The sequence below is a fragment of the Bombina bombina genome, chromosome 5 (assembly GCF_027579735.1).
Source record: "Bombina bombina isolate aBomBom1 chromosome 5, aBomBom1.pri, whole genome shotgun sequence".
Lineage (NCBI taxonomy): Eukaryota > Metazoa > Chordata > Amphibia > Anura > Bombinatoridae > Bombina > Bombina bombina.
Window position 1 is genome coordinate 796,574,998 of NC_069503.1, and position 19,721 is coordinate 796,594,718.

A 19,721-nucleotide genomic window follows, 5' to 3' on the forward strand; every position below is an offset into this window, starting at 1 on the left:
AAGTTTGGAAAATCAAAGAAATCCAAGACAAATATGGTAAAAATCATAAACTTCAAGAACACTACTCCTGTACCACAATAGGAATAGTCTATGTCCTTCAATGTCCATGCAAAATGTTCTATGTAGGTATGTCTACTAGACAAGTGAGAACAAGAATCATGGAGCATAGTAGGAACATTCGCAATGTTCAGAAGGAATTAGAAAAGGGAAGAACCATAACAAGTGTAGCAAAACATTTTTCCCTAAGACATAACAGCAATGACCAACTACTAAGATTTGCAGTGCTACAACAAGCAAAGCTCGGAATAAGAGGAGGCAACATTGAACAATGTCTCCTGAAAATGGAGTGCAAATGGATACATCTACTACAGAGCGTAAAACCCTATGGATTGAATGATTTCAATAATTTTAACGTATATCTCTAAATATAAATCTAAATAGCCTAAGCAATAAATATACATAAACAGAAAGATTATATTAATCAAAAGTATTAGTGATCACAGAAATAACATATCAAACAACTGCAACAGCAAATAATTAATCACAATTATAACTTTAATAAAATAGTCTTAATTATTTAAGACAATAACATCTAAGGTTATGATATATACACCTCAAATACTTATAAACTTTATTCCTCATTTATAATTAATAAATAAATCAAATTCATTTTCTATTTTTGGGTTCAGCAAAAATTAAGAGATAGAGTAATCAATAACTTATATGTCTAATAAGTAACACAAAAATATTAAAACACAGAAAACAATTTTCTGTCAGTGCCATTTATAATTCAATAGGCATGATGAGACTAGACAGTACCAGTTTTCTTAAGGCATTTAGGTTTTCACAGTTTGTTAAGTTATTATTCACATAATAAGTTTTATTGTTTTATTATTAAACTCATAACATTCTCACTTACAACTAGTGTCCTATTGTATATTTTGCAAACAGGAAATGCTAGGATTTTTTTCACTCTTTCACAATATCAGCTTCACTCACTTTGTAAACCCACCACACAGCATAATCGATGAAAAATATCTAGCCCATACTAATAATATACAAAAACCAACACACATTGTATCACATTTTATGTAGAATTTTAAACACAACCTAAGAAACAACTTCCACAACATGCACTTTTATTCATATTTGTAATGGCTTACATCACCAATTCTGCCACACTTAACATATTATTTTCACCATTTTACCCGTGTTTTGTTAGATAATACACTTAATATATTTAGATTTATGTAGTTTTTCTTATCTATCTTATCTTCTTTAGGTACTTGTCAATCACGTTTAATCTAACAGGAGTTATAATAAGTCTTGTCAGTTCTTTCCCTCTTTTTCTCTTTCAACAATAGTGACAGACATCTTATCATGTTGTTCAATAAAGCTACATCTCAAGTTACATTGTCAGTGTGAAAACGTCACATATCAAACCAAAAAATCAAAAAAGACAATAAGACAAAAAATGTATTACATGAATTGTAAGTTTGATTTAATGAACACAAGAGATAGAACGTTTACAACACTGTTTGAAATCTATATCAAAAAGCCTTTCATTCACAACATAAAGTAAACCGGCTTTGAGATTGACAGCTGATTCAACCTATGAAATCTCTGACTGGTAACCTATTTGAAAAAACTGGCGTGCACTGCGAGCCAATAAAAATAAGCACATTTGCCGCCTCGCGTAACCCCCTCTGAGGAAGCGTATGAGAAACGCTGCGTCAGGGGTTTTAGTTTTTTAAATTGCTCTCCAAAGTTGAATTATCAAGTTATATATTTTATTAGAAGTTGATTAAGTTTAAAACCAACATGTCTAAGGTTTAAAAGGTATTAACCTGGCTTATGGTTAGCTGTAAGCACAGTTTGTGCATTTAACTTAACAAAAGTAGTGTGGCTTACAAAAAAGTAGCATAAAAACATAAGTATAGATTTGATGTAAATCAAATACAAAATACATTCCTTTGTAAAACCGCTATAAGCAACAACTGTGGAAGTGACAAAAATTGCAGCAGACAGTTATATGTAAACTGAAAGCCGGACATAGCTCAGACGATACACGCTAGAAGCATATCTTAAAAATTGCAGCAGACAGTGATATGGAAACTAAAAAATGCACACAGCTCAGACGATACACGCTATAAGCATATCTTAAAAAATTGAAGCAGACAGTGATATGAAAACTGTAAAGCGGACATAGCTCAGACGATACACGCTTTAAGCATACCTTATTACATATATAACCAGTTTTGCTATAACTACAATAATATAAGCAGAGTTAAGAGGATAAACCTCCAACAACTACATAGTTTCTCAGCAAGCATATAGCAAAACACGTTAAGGAGTTTCCAACTGTTATAAAATTACAGTATAATCAAAGCTGTATATCTAAATTAACAAACACTATACTATGTTAGCTGCTGCAAATTTATGAACTTTCTCTTTATTAGTTTGTGACTGTGTAAAGCACCAAGTTATAAAAGGTTACATTAACATTTAATAAATACAAGTACAACAGCATTTAAAATAACAGTATAATTAAAGCTGTACACTTAATTTGACAAACATTATACCATTGTTTGCTGCTACAAATTTATGAATTTTCTCTTTATCAATTGTGACTTTTAAAATACCAAGTTACATCAAGAAAGAAACGACAAGTTAAGATAACATTGGAGTTACAAGTGTGCACAAACATCACACTAAAAATATAATTGAAATAAAGTCTATCAAAAGTCATTTCTAACACAAAGGAGCCACACGATTGATATTTCCAATCTTCAGTCACCTTTAACTTATAATAATACCAAAGATATAAGCACTACATATGAATTCTAAATTCCTTTTCTTAGCCTATAATCAAAATACAATAATTTCTAAAAATAAGCCATTAATTAAGGCTATAATAACTCAGAAAAATAATTGAAAGGTTATTAGGCTATTGATATTACTCTTAACAATTCCTAGCACTTTAATCAACTACAGATTAAAACTTAAAACATATGTCAACTGAAGGAGATGTGTTTTTAAATTCCAAGTGAGGACAGCAATGTACTACATTACTGGGAGTAACCTGCTGATTGTTTGATGCACAAACTTGCCTATTTTCATTTGTTCAACACGTGTCTTCAGATAACAGTAGTGCATAGTTGCTCCTTAATAAAACTTTCAAAGACAATGAAGAAAACTAGAAAACAAAAAGTATATTTGAAAGGTTTTTAAAATCACAGGCTGGATTTGAATCATGCAAATTAATACAATGACACATTTGGAGTTTCATGACCCTTTAAGAGCAAATGATAATTAAAGAATCCTGATAATATCCTTAAATTACATATTTGATTGTAATTGCATGCTCCATCCCATTCATTACATCAACATATTGACTAGACAATTCATTAACAGCGACATTGTCAAATAAAGATATTTTAATTAGTGATGTCGCGAATAGTTCGCCGGCGAATAGTTCCCAGCGAACATAGCATGTTCGTGTTAGCCGCGGCAGGCGAACATATGCGATGTTCGATCCGCCCCCTATTCATCATCATTGAGTAATACTTTGACCCTGTACCTCACAGTCAGAAGACACATTCCAGCCAATCAGCAGCAGACACTCCCTCCCAGACCCTCCTACCTCCTGAACAGCATCCATTTTAGATTCATTTGGAAGCTGCATTCTTAGTGAGAGGAGGGACAGTGTAGCTGCTGCTGATTTAATAGGGGAAATTGATAGCTAGGCTAGTGTATTCAGTGTCCACTACAGTCCTGAAGGACTCATCTGATCTCTGCTGTAAGGACAGCACCCCAAAAAGCCCTTTTTAGGGCTAGAACATCAGTCTGCTTTTTTTTTTTCCTGTGTAATCTAATTGCAGTTGCCTGCCTGCCAACGTGTGTGTCAGGCTCACAGCGTATACTGTGCCCACTTGCCCAGTGCCACCACTCATATCTGGTGTAACATTAGTGTAGATTTAAAAAAAACAACACTTTTTTGACTGTGAAATAATAGCAGACAGCTGCCAGTACCCAAGGTGGCGGCCAATAAGGCAGATGGGGAGGGTTAGAGAGCTGTTTTGGGGGGATCAGGGAGGTTGGGGGCTAAGGGGGGGATGCTACACCACAGCATATGTAAATATGCTTAAAAAAATTAAACAAAATTTAAAAACCTTTTATTTTAGTACTGGCAGACTTTCTGCCAGTACTTAAAGGGACAGTCAACCCAAAAAATTTCCTGCTACAGATAATGTTTACTAGGATAAATATTTCAAAATGTAGAGCAATTTTGCTAAATATATTGTTTTCAAGAAAAATTACTTACTACAAGTCCCTCTGGAGTTTTGAAATGGCCGCCAGCCCCCTCCTCTATTTCGTCATAACCCTTTATCCTTCATTCCTCTTCTGCAAGAAACTTCTCGTGCCTCCGCATTCACGTTGTTTGCGCATGCGCAATGCGCCGATTTTAGTGACCTTTTGAAGCAGGAACTTAAAATAACCGCTCAGTATCCTAGCGGTTCCTATATGCGGCGGACCAGTTGGCTTCTCTTCATCTACCGCCGCATATAGAAACCACTAGGATACTGAGCGGTACTGATGATAATGAATTCTGCTAATATGTATCAGAATATATGTATCAGAATATATGTATCATAACAAAGGGCTCAGTGATGAGAAATGTCTATGCAAAACCCATACATACATTTCTGTGAGGTTTCCAAGATATGAATTATACAACTTCTCTGTGATACGGCTCTCGCTGTAGTTGCCAAGGGCTGTTTAACTTAGTACTTGTCAGTGCCTTGTTAAATAATTTCCCAGTCTTGCTGCTCTTGCCAATAATTTGCCAGTCTTACTACTCTGGCCAGATCTGTTATTCATCGCATCCCATTGGATTGCCAATACATGTTAATAGGACATAACAGTTAATATACCGGGGCTACACTATAACGCAGCAACTAAGAAGCCTACACATTAACCAAAAATATTTTTACCCAACAACTGCCATCAGCACTACGTGCCCATGCCACTGCTGATCTCTGAGTTTACATGGAGGCTTATTGTTATGTGTGCCCCATGCACATTTTTTTTATTACTTTTTTCACTAAGCAAAATGTGTTGCGTTTGCATAAGTAAAACAATTCAATATAGATATTCCGAAACCAGGCTTTTATATTTCTTAAAGTAGTTTCATGGTTTTGGATACACATGTAAGCTCTCTAATCATGTTTATGTCTACCACACAAAGTTCAAAGCGTTGTAATGACAAAGTTGTGCTCATCACCCTATCCTAAAGATGTTTGCGTTCTCATCAATCTGTGATTACAGATATTTTTTTATTTTTTTTTATTTTCCCCATGCACATTAATTTATACTACATAGTGTGTACCTACCAATAGGAGCCCAGGCTAATTTATAGATTGGCACTAGGTACGTGCACATGGTGCTGATCGAGAGCTATAGCAGCCTTTATAAACACACTACATTAAAATAGCTCTACACCCCCAATATATTGATTACTTTCATATCCTTTTATATTGACAAAAAAAATTTGAACATATTTATAACCAGAATCAATTCAAGTTTTGTATAAAACCCAGGTATTCATCTTCTAATGGGCAACTCTATATACACAATCAAAAGTATTTTCTGATATTCTCACAAACCTGCATGTAAAATACAAGACACACAATTTACTGAAATAAATATTTTAGACTGTTTAGCAACTTCCAGGAATATTTAGGTGCTGTATATCGCTGAAGCAGAAAGGAATGTTTGCTGAGATCTGTCTAAAACATTTGTTTCAGTAAATTGTGTGTCTTGTATTTTACATGCAGGTTTCTGAGAATATCCGAAAATACTTTTGAATGTTATAATAATAATTATTAAAAATCACATTTCAGAGAAGAGGAAATTAATATAACAATGCCGGTTACACGAGAAACCTCTTATCACTGCATTCCAATTTTTGCTGCAATATCCCTTTAACCTGAGTCCAATGACCATTCTTGCTGAGATTGGAACCTAATACTATTAAAAAAAAAAAAATCAATTTATGTTAAAAGCATTTAACCCTTTATTTTATTCTCAAATCAGGACATAAAAATAAACTATTTAATGGAGACACAATTTACAAATAAGGAGAAACAAAAGTCTCTTTATTTCTATCCCCAAAGAGCTGAGCTCAAATACATTTCTGTAGAAAACACTCCTACAAAATGCCCCCACAAGGGAAAAATAATAACCAGTTAATTACTGCATTAAAAGATCTTTTATTGTAAAATATATTAAAATATTTATAAATGTAAAGATCCCTACACGCTAGGCATATCTATGTATACTGTTGTTCTGCTTGTGTATATAGAGTTGCCCATTAGAAGATGAATACCTGGGTTTTATACAAAACTTGAATTGATTCTGGTTATAAATATGTTCAAATTTTCTTTGTCAATAAAAAAGGATATGAAAGTAATCAATATATTGGGGGTGTAGAGCTATTGTAATGTAGTGTGTTTATAAAGGCTGCTATAGCTCTCGATCAGCACCATGTGCACGTACCTAGTGCCAATCTATTAATTAGCCTGGGCTCCTATTGGTAGGTACACACTATGTAGTATAAATTAATGTGCATGGGGAAAAAAAAAAAAAAAAAAAAAATATCTGTAATCACAGATTGATGAGAACGCAAACATCTTTAGGATAGGGTGATGAGCACAACTTTGTCATTACAACGCTTTGAACTTTGTGTGGTAGACATAAACATGATTAGAGAGCTTACATGTGTATCCAAAACCATGAAACTACTTTAAGAAATATAAAAGCCTGTTTTCGGAATATCTATATTGAATTGTTTTACTTATGCAAACGCAACACATTTTGCTTAGTGAAAAAAGTAATAAAAAAAATGTGCATGGGGCACACATAACAATACGCCTCCATGTAAACTCAGAGATCAGCAGTGGCATGGGCACGTAGTGCTGATGGCAGTTGTTGGGTAAAAACATTTTTGGTTAATGTGTAGGCTTCTTAGTTGCTGCGTTATAGTGTATGTAAGGATTCCAGTCCTGCTTTTACTTTTTGCCTCAACTCACCTTCCTCACCTGTACTTAAGGCATCACCCCGCCCCAAACAAGTGCTTAGTTGTTGAGTATTGTTTGCTGAAACCAGTGCTCTGTTTCTTATAAGCTATTAGACATGTGCGATTCGTTTCGGTTCGATTCGGAAATTCGGAAAATTCGGCGATTCGGATCGAACCGAATTTCCGAATTAAAATTCTGCCGAATTTTCCGAATCTAACCGAATCGATTCGTAAATTCGGATGGCCATTGGGATTACACTAGTATTGTACAGTATGTTAGGTTAACACCTAATATACAATATAATACTAGTCTAATCCCACCTAACACTTACCGAAATGCCGAATTTACGAACCGAATTGAACCGAATCCAGCCGAATTTCTTCGAATCCGAATGAATCCGAAACGAATCCGAAACAAATCGATTCATAATTTTCCGAATTCGAATCGATCCGAACCGAACTTCGAAAAATTCCGAATCGATCCGAACCGAACCAAATTTTTTCGCCATGCACATGTCTATAAGCTATATTCTTATCAAAAGAAGATTTACTTCAACTACTTTAACTTTGGGGTTACAAATACCAGCTGCAGTTTGGTATCATAAAGGGACTAATAACAACTAGTCTCATTCATCCTGAAGTTTGCTATTCCAAGAAGTATTAATTTATTTCAACTCCACAGGAATTGCTACTTAATTTCCAACAGGAGGATTCTACCTACTACCGCTACGGTATTTGTATCAAATCTAATTTACCTTGGATGCCTAAAGTAACGACTAATTTCAAATATCATGTTTTCTCTTGAACTTATCTAAATTGACTTTGTCTCTCAGATATTACTATGTTTTGCAACGTATGTTTCATTTAATTTTATAAACTTTCTTTGATTCATTCTCATACCGGACAGTAACGGACTTTAAGTGACGTCACACAGCTTCATTCATCTCAGCGTGCCATACAGCTCCTTACAACTCAGCGTGTCTCACAGCACCTATTACACTCACTGGTCTGTGTTCAGATATCCACGCTGCAATCATTATTTTGTGTGCTGTGTCTCACAGCAGGTCACGCCCCTGTCAGCAGCTGCAGTCTGTGTGTCTCACATCTCTCACGCTTCAGTGCTTATTACAATGAACACTATCTCTCTCATTTGGGTTTGAGCACAACCAATGTCAAAAGTTGTTATTAATACTAATACTTACTTTCAGTCTGTAAATATTTATATGGTATAACAATAATATATAACCATATAAAGACTTACTGCCCTTCCTTATAAAAATCACCCTGAGTAAAACAGTCTATGCTGATATAATAGCCTGTACTTCAGTTGTGAAACAAATATAATTTATTTAGACTCTGCAGTTGTGATTCAAATAACCAAGGAACCTGATATAACAACTAAGCCATAAATAATGGATCCAGCAGAGCTTCCTCAAATTGTTTATAATTTAACACAAAGAGTTGAACAACTTAGTCAAGCCTTTAGAGAGTTACAATTAGAAAATGAAACTTTAAGAAAAGTAATAAAAGACACTGTCTCTACTAAACAGAGCCTTCCTGACAATCTGTCAGAACCATTTATTGCACCTCCAGATTTTTTCAATGGAGATAGGAATTTATACCGTCAATTTAAAAATGCTTGTCTGCTTAATTTCACCCTTAAACCTAGAACATACCCAAATGATAGGGTTAAAGTCCTTACAATGATAAGCTATTTAAGAGGTGAACCTCGCATTTGGGCAGACACTCTCTTTGAGACAAATAATGCTGTTCTCTCATCTTTTTCATCTTTTCTGGATATCATGGATGAATTATACTATGATTCTAACCTACAGTATACTGCTGAGAAAAAGATGAGGAACCTAAAACAAGGTATCAAACCTGTTGAATGTTACATAACAGAATTCAAGCAATATTCTATTGACTCTCAATGGAACGCCATTGCTTTAAAAAATCAGTTCAGGCTTGGACTCTCTGACGCAGTAAAAGATGAATTAGCCCGAACTGAGTTACCTGAAACATTGGAAGGCCTTATGAAGCTCAGCAGGCAAATTGATAGGAGATTACGTGAAAGAAGATTTGAACGTCAATACCCTGAAATTGTTTACAAGAAGGATAAGGTTCTAAACCATCCCACTTCTAACAGTCCTCATACTGGTTCAACTGGTGCTGAAGCAATGGATATAAGTTTTATTAGAGGACCTCTAACTCCTGAAGAACGCATCAGAAGGAAGACTAGAGGCCTCTGCATGTATTGCGCATCCTAATCTCATACTTTAAAGGATTGCCCCTCTTTGCCACAGAACAAGAAGAGTAAGTACCATACCAATCTTTCACTCCAGTCAAAGCATAACAACCCTCTTCATTGTTCTTTACTTCTTTCTCTACAGTGGGCAAATAAGCAAGTGACCATTCCAGCCATCTTGGATACAGGAGCACAAGGAAACTACATTGACAGTTCTCTGGTTTCAAAAAATAAAATACCATTGATAAAAAAGTTGTCTCCTATTTTCCTTCGTGTGGTTGATGGCTCTGAGATATCATCAGGGCCGATTACACATCACACCATCCCGCTCTCTGTCACCACATTAAAAACACATCATGAACATCTCACTTTTGATGTAATCACTTCTCCATTATTCCCAATAGTACTTGGGCTAGCTTGGTTACAGCTACACGAACCTGATATTAATTGGAAATCCTTAAATGTTCAATTAAATTCTGATTTCTGTCAACAGACTTGCCATAGAACCTTTTTTCACAGTTTATCCTCCACATCAGAAACTCTGATACCAGAAATGTACAAGCAGTTCTCTGAAGTCTTCAGTAAGAAGGAAGCAGACACCCTTCCCCCACACAGAATCTATGACTGCCCTATTGAACTGAAACCTGGAACCACACCACCTATTGGACATTTATACCCACTTTGTCAACCAGAACTGGATCATCTAAAGACTTACCTAGATGAAAATCTAAAGAAAGGGTTTATCCGTCCTTCGGTTTCTCCTGCTGGTGCAGGAATGTTTTTTGTGCGGAACAAAGACCAATCTCTTCGGCCTATCATTGACTTCAGACAATTGAACAAAATAACCATAAAAAAACGATACCCTCTCCCCCTCATTCCTGAACTCATAGAAAGACTCAGGCATGCTCAGATTTTTACTAAATTAGATTTGAGAGGGGCGTACAATTTAGTGCGTATCCGAGAGGGGGATGAGTGGCTTACCGCTTTTAGAACTAGGTATGGGTTGTTTGAATATCTAGTTATGCCCTTCGGCTTAACTAACACACCCGCAACTTTCCAGTTCTTTATTAATGACATTTTCCATGATCTCCTTGACACATGTGTTGTTGTCTACCTAGATGACATTCTAATCTATTCCACAAATCTAGAAGAACATATCAAACATGTTAGTTGGGTTTTAGCAAGACTCCAAGTCCATCGGCTCTACGCCAAATTGGAAAAATGTATTTTCCACACCAACAAAATAGAGTTCCTGGGTTACTCCATCAGCCCAAATGGGATTCAAATGCAAGATAACAAAGTGGAAGCAGTAAAATCATGGCCCACACCTTCAACACGGAAAGAACTACAAAAGTTTCTTGGCTTCAGTAACTATTACAGAAAGTTCATTCGCAATTTCTCAAAAATTGCGAAACCTCTGACTAAATTAACTAGTGCTAATTGCTCTTTCCAGTGGACTAAAGAACAGGATGATGCGTTCAGCTTCTTGAAGAATTCCTTTTCATCTGCTCCCATTCTGAAATATCCTGATCCAAACCTTCAATATACCCTAGAGGTGGATTCTTCAGATTATGCTCTTGGCGCTGTCCTCTCCCAAAGACAGTCTCCTAAAGAACCACTACACCCAGTTGGGTTCTATTCAAAAATTATGACTTCAGCAGAGATCAATTAATCCATTGGGGACAAGGAACTTCTAGCCATTAAAAGAGCCTTTGAATTCTGGAGATATCTTCTTGAAGGTACCTCCCTACCTATAGTGATTTACACTGATCACCGGAATTTGGAATATCTACAAAATAACAAAACTTTATCTGGACGTCAAGTGAGATGGAGTCTCTACTTTAGTCGTTTCAATTTTCAAATCATGTACAGGCCGGGATCAAAAAATGGGAAGGCAGATGCACTCTCTCGACGAGATTCAAGACCTGTACAAGAAGACTCTCCTACTAGCATTCTTCCCCCTACTCGCTTCCTTGCTATCCTATCTCAACAGGATAAGGAATACCCATCTGGTCTATCTTCAGAAGACCAAACCCTACTAGATAGCCTAAGCCTCCAGAATGGTTCTAAACTATATATTCCAGAACGTTTCAGACAGAAAATAATCAAAGATCATCATGACCCTCCACTAATTGGTCATCCAGGTATCAAACGTACACATGAGCTCATCTCCAGAAGTTACTGGTGGCCATCAATGAAAACCAGTATAAAGGAATATATACAACATTGTACAACCTGTACAGTATCAAAACCAGAAAGGATACCTCCCTATGGCTATTTAATTCCTCTGGAAGTACCAGAATCTCCTTGGTCTCATTTGGGAATGGATTTTATAGTTGATTTACCACCTAGTTCTGGACAAACTACCATTTTAGTTGTTACAGATCATTTTACTAAAATGGCACATTTTATTCCTTATCACAAGTTACCCACTTCCATTGAAACAGCATACTTATTTCTAAACCACATTGTACGATACCACGGGTTACCCTCCATTTTAACTACTGATAGAGGAACCCAATTCACCTCACGCTTCTGGAAAGCACTCACTAAAGGACTCCAAATTGATCAAAGGTTAAGCACAGCCTTCCACCCTCAGACTAACGGCCAAACTGAGAGACTCAATCAGTGGCTTGAGCAATATCTACGTTGCTATTGCTCATATCATCAAAATAAATGGACTTCTTTTCTCTCTATGGCTGAATTTGCCTATAATAATACCATTAACAGCACTACAAATTACTCTCCCTTTTTTGCCAATTATGGTTTTAATCCAAGATTCACTATCCAAACGACCTCTACACATGACTCACCATCTGTTGATGTGTTAACACAAAACATAGCTGAAAATTTCCTACACTTACGTGATAACATCAAACAAGCTCAGGCTTCTCAGAAGAAATTTTATGATTTACGTCGTAGAGCTTCTCCGAAATATTCCATAGGGGACTATGTTTGGTTATCGTCCAAAAACATTAAAATGCACTTACCAAGTAAAAAATTGGCTGGGTTGTTCCTTGGCCCATTCAAAATTCTACACATCATCAATGAAAATGCCGTCCGGCTTGACCTACCTGATTCTTTACCCATCCACCCAACTTTCCATGTATCATTATTGAAACCCTACTTGGGAGATAAGCCTGATGTACCTCTTCTACCCCCATCTCCTATTCAATTGGGCACTGATGTCTATGAAGTTTATGATCTTTTGGACTCAAGACATTATAATGGAGAATTACAGTATCTGGTCTGATGGAAAGGGTTCGCCCCAGAGGATGACACTTGGGAACCTCATGCACACATTAATGCTCCGAAGCTTATTGCTCGTTTCCGTAGACGCTATCCAAGTAGACCTAAATTTCAACCCGTGGTCGGCTTGCTTGAGGTGGGGGGATCTGTAAGGATTCCAGTCCTGCTTTTACTTTTTGCCTCAACTCACCTTCCTCACCTGTACTTAAGGCATCACCCCGCCCCAAACAAGTGCTTAGTTGTTGAGTATTGTTTGCTGAAACCAGTGCTCTGTTTCTTATAAGCTATATTCTTATCAAAAGAAGATTTACTTCAACTACTTTAACTTTTGGGATTACAAATACCAGCTGCAGTTTGGTCTCATAAAGGGACTAATAACAACTAGTCTCATTCATCCTGAAGTTTGCTATTCCAAGAAGTATTAATTTATTTCAACTCCACATCTCTACAGGAATTGCTACTTAATTTCCAACAGGAGGATTCTACCTACTACCGCTACGGTATTTGTATCAAATCTAATTTACCTTGGATGCCTGAAGTAACGACTAATTTCAAATATCATGTTTTCTCTTGAACTTATCTAAATTGACTTTGTCTCTCAGATATTACTATGTTTTGCAACGTATGTTTCATTTAATTTTATAAACTTTCTTTGATTCATTCTCATACCGGACAGTAACGGACTTTAAGTGACGTCACACAGCTTCATTCATCTCAGCGTGCTATACAGCTCCTTACAACTCAGCGTGTCTCACAGCACCTATTACACTCACTGGTCTGTGTTCAGATATCCACGCTGCAATCATTATTCAGTGTGCTGTGTCTTGCAGCAGGTCACGCCCCTGTCAGCAGCTGCAGTCTGTGTGTCTCACATCTCTCACGCTTCAGTGCTTATTACAATGAACACTATCTCTCTCATTTGGGTTTGAGCACAACCAATGTCAAAAGTTGTTATTAATACTTACTTTCAGTCTCTAAATATTTATATGGTATAACAATAATATATAACCATATAAAGACTTACTGCCCTTCCTTATAAAAATCACCCTGAGTAAAACAGTCTATGCTGATATAATAGCCTGTACTTCAGTTGTGAAACAAATATAATTTATTTAGACTCTGCAGTTGTGATTCAAATAACCAAGGAACCTGATAGTGTAGCCCCGGCATATTAACTGTTATGTCCTATTAACATGTATTGGCAATCCAATGGGATGCGATGAATAACAGATCTGGCCAGAGTAGTAAGACTGGCAAATTATTGGCAAGAGCAGCAAGACTGGGAAATTAGTTAACAAGGCACTGACAAGTACTAAGTTAAACAGCCCTTGGCAACTACAGCGAGAGCCGTATCACAGAGAAGTTGTGTAATTCATATCTTGGAAACCTCACAGAAATGTATGTATGGGTTTTGCATAGACATTTCTCATCACTGAGCCCTTTGTTCTGATACATATATTCTGATACATATATTCTGATACATATTAGCAGAATTCAGGATCATCAGTACCGCTCAGTATCCTAGTGGTTTCTATATGCGGCGGTAGATGAAGAGAAGCCAACTGGTCCGCCGCATATAGGAACCGGGTCACTAAAATCGGCGCATTGTGCATGCGCAAACAACGGGAACACAGAGGCACGAGAAGTTTCTCGCAGAAGAGGAATGAAGGAAAAAGGGTTATGACGAAATAGAGGAGGGGGCTGGCGGCCATTTCAAAACTCCAGAGGGACATGTAGTAAGTAATTTTTCTTGAAAACAATATATTTAGCAAAATTGCGCTACATTTTTAAATATTTAACCTAGTAAACATTATCTGTAGCAGTAAGGAAGTTTTTTGGGTTGACTGTCCCTTTAAGATGGCGGGGACAATTGTGGGGTGGAGGAGGGAAGGGAGCTGTTTGGGAGGGATCAGGGGGTCTGATGTGTCAGGTGGGAGGCTGATCTCTACACTAAAGGCTACACTAAAGCTATAATCAACCTTGTAAGCTCCCTACAAACTACCTAATTAACCCCTTCACTGCTAGCCATAATACATGTGTGATGCACAGCAACATTTAGCGGCCTTCTAATTACCAGAAAGCAACGCCAAAGTCATATATGTCTGCTATTTCTGAACAAAGGGGATCCCAGAGAAGCATTTACAACCATTTATGCCATAATTGCACAAGTTGTTTGTAAATAATTTCTGTGAGAAACCTAAAGTTTGTGAAAAAGTAAACTTTTTTTTTTTTTAATTTGATCGCATTTGGCGGTGAAATGGTGGCATGAAATATACCAAATTGGGCTTAGATCAATACTTTGTGATGTCTTCTAAAAAAAAAATATATACATGTCGAGGGATATTCAGGTATTCCTGACAGATATCAGGGTTCCAATGTAACTAGCGCTCATTTTGAAAAAAAGTGGTTTTGAAATAGCAAAGTGCTTCTTGCATTTATTTCCCTATAACTTGCAAAAAAGAACATGTTAATTGGGTATTTCTAAACTCAGGACAAAATTTAGAAACTATTTAGCATGGTGGTTTTTTGGTGGTTGCAGATGTGTAACAGAATTTTCAGGGCCTGCCAGGGCACAGTGTCACGCCAGTGCAACTCATATCTGGTGTAACAGTAGTGTACATTAAAAAAAATAATTTTTTTGACTGTAATAGATTGAATAGCAGTTAGTTGTCTGCAAGCGTGTGTGTCAGTCCTACAGCGTCTACTCTGCTAACTTCTGCCAGTGCACAGTGCCACTCATATCTGTTGTCACAGTAGCTTGCACGCATAGTACAACTAATGGAAAAAAAATGACAGGCAGAAGCAGACCAACCCGCAGGGGCCATCGTGGTCGTGGTGCTGGGATTCCTTTTGGCCCTAGAATAATGCCCAGTGTTGAGAGGCCACGTACCCTGAACTCGAAATGTTCTGAGGACATAGTTGACTGGCTAACACAGGACACCTAATCTTCTACAGCTTCCGCTCGGATCCTTGACGCACCATCCTCCTCCAGCTTAGCTTCGGGCACCTCTCAAGTTACCACTCGCCCGCCTGCCGCCACCACCAACACTAGCACCACAACCGCTTCACTTGATCTGTGGAGTTATTTACACATCAGTTGGAAGAAATGAGTGATGCACAACCATTATTGCCAGATGATGTAGATAACAGGGATATGTCTCAGTCAGGCAGCATTACACACATGGACGTACGGTGTGATGATGATGATATTGTACGCACTGCGGGAGTTTGGTCTGTCACTGTGAAGCGGGCATAACCCTTACACTACCTGATCGATACAACATCATACCTGATGTTTAAAAGCACGTTATTCCAAACAATTTAGGAATGTTAGGTGATTTATGCCCTTTATGGCTTAAAACCAGACTCTGCATCAACTATGTAATTTTCCATGGGAGTTTTGCCATGGATCCCCCTCCGGCATGCCACAGTCCAGGTGTTAGTCCCCTTGAAACAAATTTTCCATCACTATTGTGGCCAGAAAAAGTCCCTGTGGGTTTTAAAATTTGCCTGCCCATTGAAGTCAATGGTGGTTCGCCAGGTTCGCCGGTTCGCAAACTTTTGCGGAATTTCACGTTCGCTGTTTTAGGTTCGCGACATCACTAATTTTAATATTTAAGATTAAAGGGACACTGAACACTAAATTTCTCTTTTATGATTCAGATAGAGCATGCAATATTAATAAACTTTCTCATTTACTCCTATAATCAAATTTTATTCATTCTCTTGGTATCTTTATTTGAAATGCAAGAATGTAAGTTTAGATGCCGGTCCATTTTTGGGGAACAACCTGGGTTGTTCTTGCTGATTGGTTTATACATTCACCGACCAATAAGCAAGTGCTTTTCATGGTTTGGAAACCAAATATTGCTTAGCTGCCTTATTTTTCAAAGAGAACGAGGACAAATTGATAATAGGAGTAAATTAGAAATATGCTTAAAATTGCATGCTCTATCTGAATCACAAAATTAAAGATTTGGGTTCAGTGCCCCTTTAATAATAAATATCTTCATTAATCCTTACACTGTTTGGATGAAACAATATTGATATCTATATCACATATTCACTCTTGGACTTCCTTTATAAGCATATTCTAACAGCACCATGATGACATATTTTTACAAATATCTTCTGTTTTGAATTGTGATAAATATGTGTTGTGTCCAAAAACAGATTACTGTACATTGCACAAATGGATCGATGTGTCACATGGATTAGGTTAGATTTGTCACCAGTTGTTATTCCAAGTGTTATTCCAAGTGGCTGTCTAATATAGTAAGAAATCAAACATATGTAAAATACATCATTTGATTTACAATCGCCTTGATTAACTCATAAATTTATGGTTCATATTAGTGCTCTATTCTTCACATTTCTAAGTATATTATTTGCTATATTCTCGACTAATGTAATTTAGTGATGTCCAAACTGTGTTCACTAATATATTTTAATATCATTAATAGATGTAGTTGTTGTGGCGAGCATAGAGGGATCCAGCAGCAATGGTGACCTGCATTTGCAGGATTCTGGTAAGTCCATTGACTTATTCATATGTCATTGAAGGTGTATTATTAATAAAAATTATGATCATGATTCTGATGAAGCATTCCATTTGAATAAAACATATAATTTACTCCTCGAATTATATATAATTTATTTTTTATTTTTTTAAGATTAAGATCTCAAAGCTTCTTAGTCTACACCTTTGTGCTTCAGAACATAGCTAGCATATGTTTATTTTTAGTATAAATTTAGACAACAATCATCAAGTTATACACACATGAGAACTCTTAAATGTTCCATGTACTCAGCTTTTAAGAATATTTTAAAAATACAGACACTAAAATGTAATTATTACGCATCAATAGTTAGAAATCTAATTTCATTTGTATGCTCCATCAAAATGATGTAATTCATAACTTTGGTTCAGTATCTCTTTAATGCAACATTGATTTGTGTCCTTGAGCAAAAGTAACATATGTTAGAATATAGGATTTTAACGTGTACACAACATATTATGTTTTACAGAGTTTGATGTAACATGTGAGATGGAGGAGGAAGTGGCTCCCTTGGAGTCTGATGGTATGTCAAATATATCTAACATGTATCGAACATGTATTATTGTTTAAAAAACATTATCTTGAAGAAAAAGAAAGTCTACAGCTTTGGCACTTTAACATTTATTATTCCATTATTTTTACAATACACTACTGCCCCCCTTTCCATATCATGCAGCATCAACATATGTTTGTATTTTTCATAAATGTATATATGATTTGTCATTAATGACATCATGATGTCACATGCATATTCCATGCAAAACCACAATAATCATCTTCTGATTGTCCAGACAGTCATTGCTATTCATTTGAGTGCCTAGATGCAGACCATATCCTTATGTCATCATTGTTTATAAACTGTAAACCACTTCTAAGTATACATAAAACATAATCATGTTGATATTCCTTAATTTAAGTTCAAGATGTATGAGATGTAAATATATTTAAAATATATTTATGTGTAGACTGTCCATTTCAATCCAACAAACATTAATATTCCACAAAATTAAAGCATGCATTGATGAATGTGTCTATTGATATTGGGATGACATACATTTAATCCTAATGTAAAAGAGAAAGTCACAACATTAATCAGAAATTTGAATCAGATAGAGAAGATTATATTATTAATCGATAATATGAATGGTAGTATCTACTGTGTATATATTCTGAAGAGTAATTGATTGAAGCATCAAGTTTAAAATTAGACTATTAAAGATTACAAAGGCAATCACCAAAATATATATGTAAATCAGTGTTTACCTGGATCAAAACGCTAGGTGGAGAGGCCATTTCAATTTCATAATATTACACACTCCCATATTAATCAATTTTTGAATATTCTGAAATCAATCCACGGGCATGTGTCTAAAAGAACTCTATTGCATTTAAATATCAAATGCATACATGCATACCAACATATTATACAAAAAATAAATATATTATCAATTCATAAATATTAGCACATAATGTTGCCTTTGATAAATATGATTTGCAATCTATTTATGAAATGTTACATGAAAAATAACAGTGAACATTCTGAGTTTAAAGGATCGATTAAATCTTCTAAGTAATTATATTTGATTCCAATCAATCAATAACTTAAAACATAGTCATTATTGTGACTTTGTATCAATATTTTATGAGAACAAGAATCCAGACTTTAACTAATGTAGAATCTTTATTTATTTCAAGATAATAATATTTATTGATATCATATATGTCTATTGTTTATATATTTCAGATGGACCTTCCACTTCTGGGCACAAGCCTCCTGCCCCTCCCCAGCCACAAGCCCCTCCCCAGTCAGAAGCCCCTCCCCAGTCCCAAACCACTCCCGGCCCTTCCCATTCCTCCTGTCCTGTCCCTCCCAAAAAACTTCCCTTTGCCCCCCTCACCGCTCTCCCCGTATTGCCACCCGTACAGCTCCCCCACCTGCCCAGCCCCCAACTCCCCAGGTCCCTGACTCACCAGCTGTACGGGCTATCACAGAGCTGCAGCCCAATCCCATCCCTCCCCCCTCCTGCTCCAGACTTTTACCCCAGTCCCCACCTTCATTGTCCTGGGTGTCGGATTGTCCTTCCAGCCACAGATGTAAGTATCATTACAAATCCACATTATAACATACTTTCTTAAAGGGACATTATATTGATATAATTAGACATAAAAAAAATAAAATAAAAAAAGTTAAGATAAACCTTTTCTTTATTTGATTAATCTAAATGTTTCCGATCTTCAGTTTTGTGAAATCAACATCCACATTTTCGAAGATCTAAATGATATTGCTTAGATTTTGTATATCTATTCTGTATATATGTCAATATTTTGTATTTGTTATCACTGCCCTTTTCACTGTGTGTCATAAACCAAAGAAATACATTTTTAAAGATTGAGAGGGTTTTGATTTGTGTTAAAGGGACAGTATACTATAAAATAGTTTTTCCCTTAATGTGTTTACAGTTAGTTTTTGTACCAGCTGCAGAGTATAAAATGTATGCAATTTGCTTGTTAAGGCTTTTTTGTGTATATGAATTAGCTGATTTTGTGTTTAGAAGCCACAACTTGATAAAATGGTTTGAACTTGTAGGTA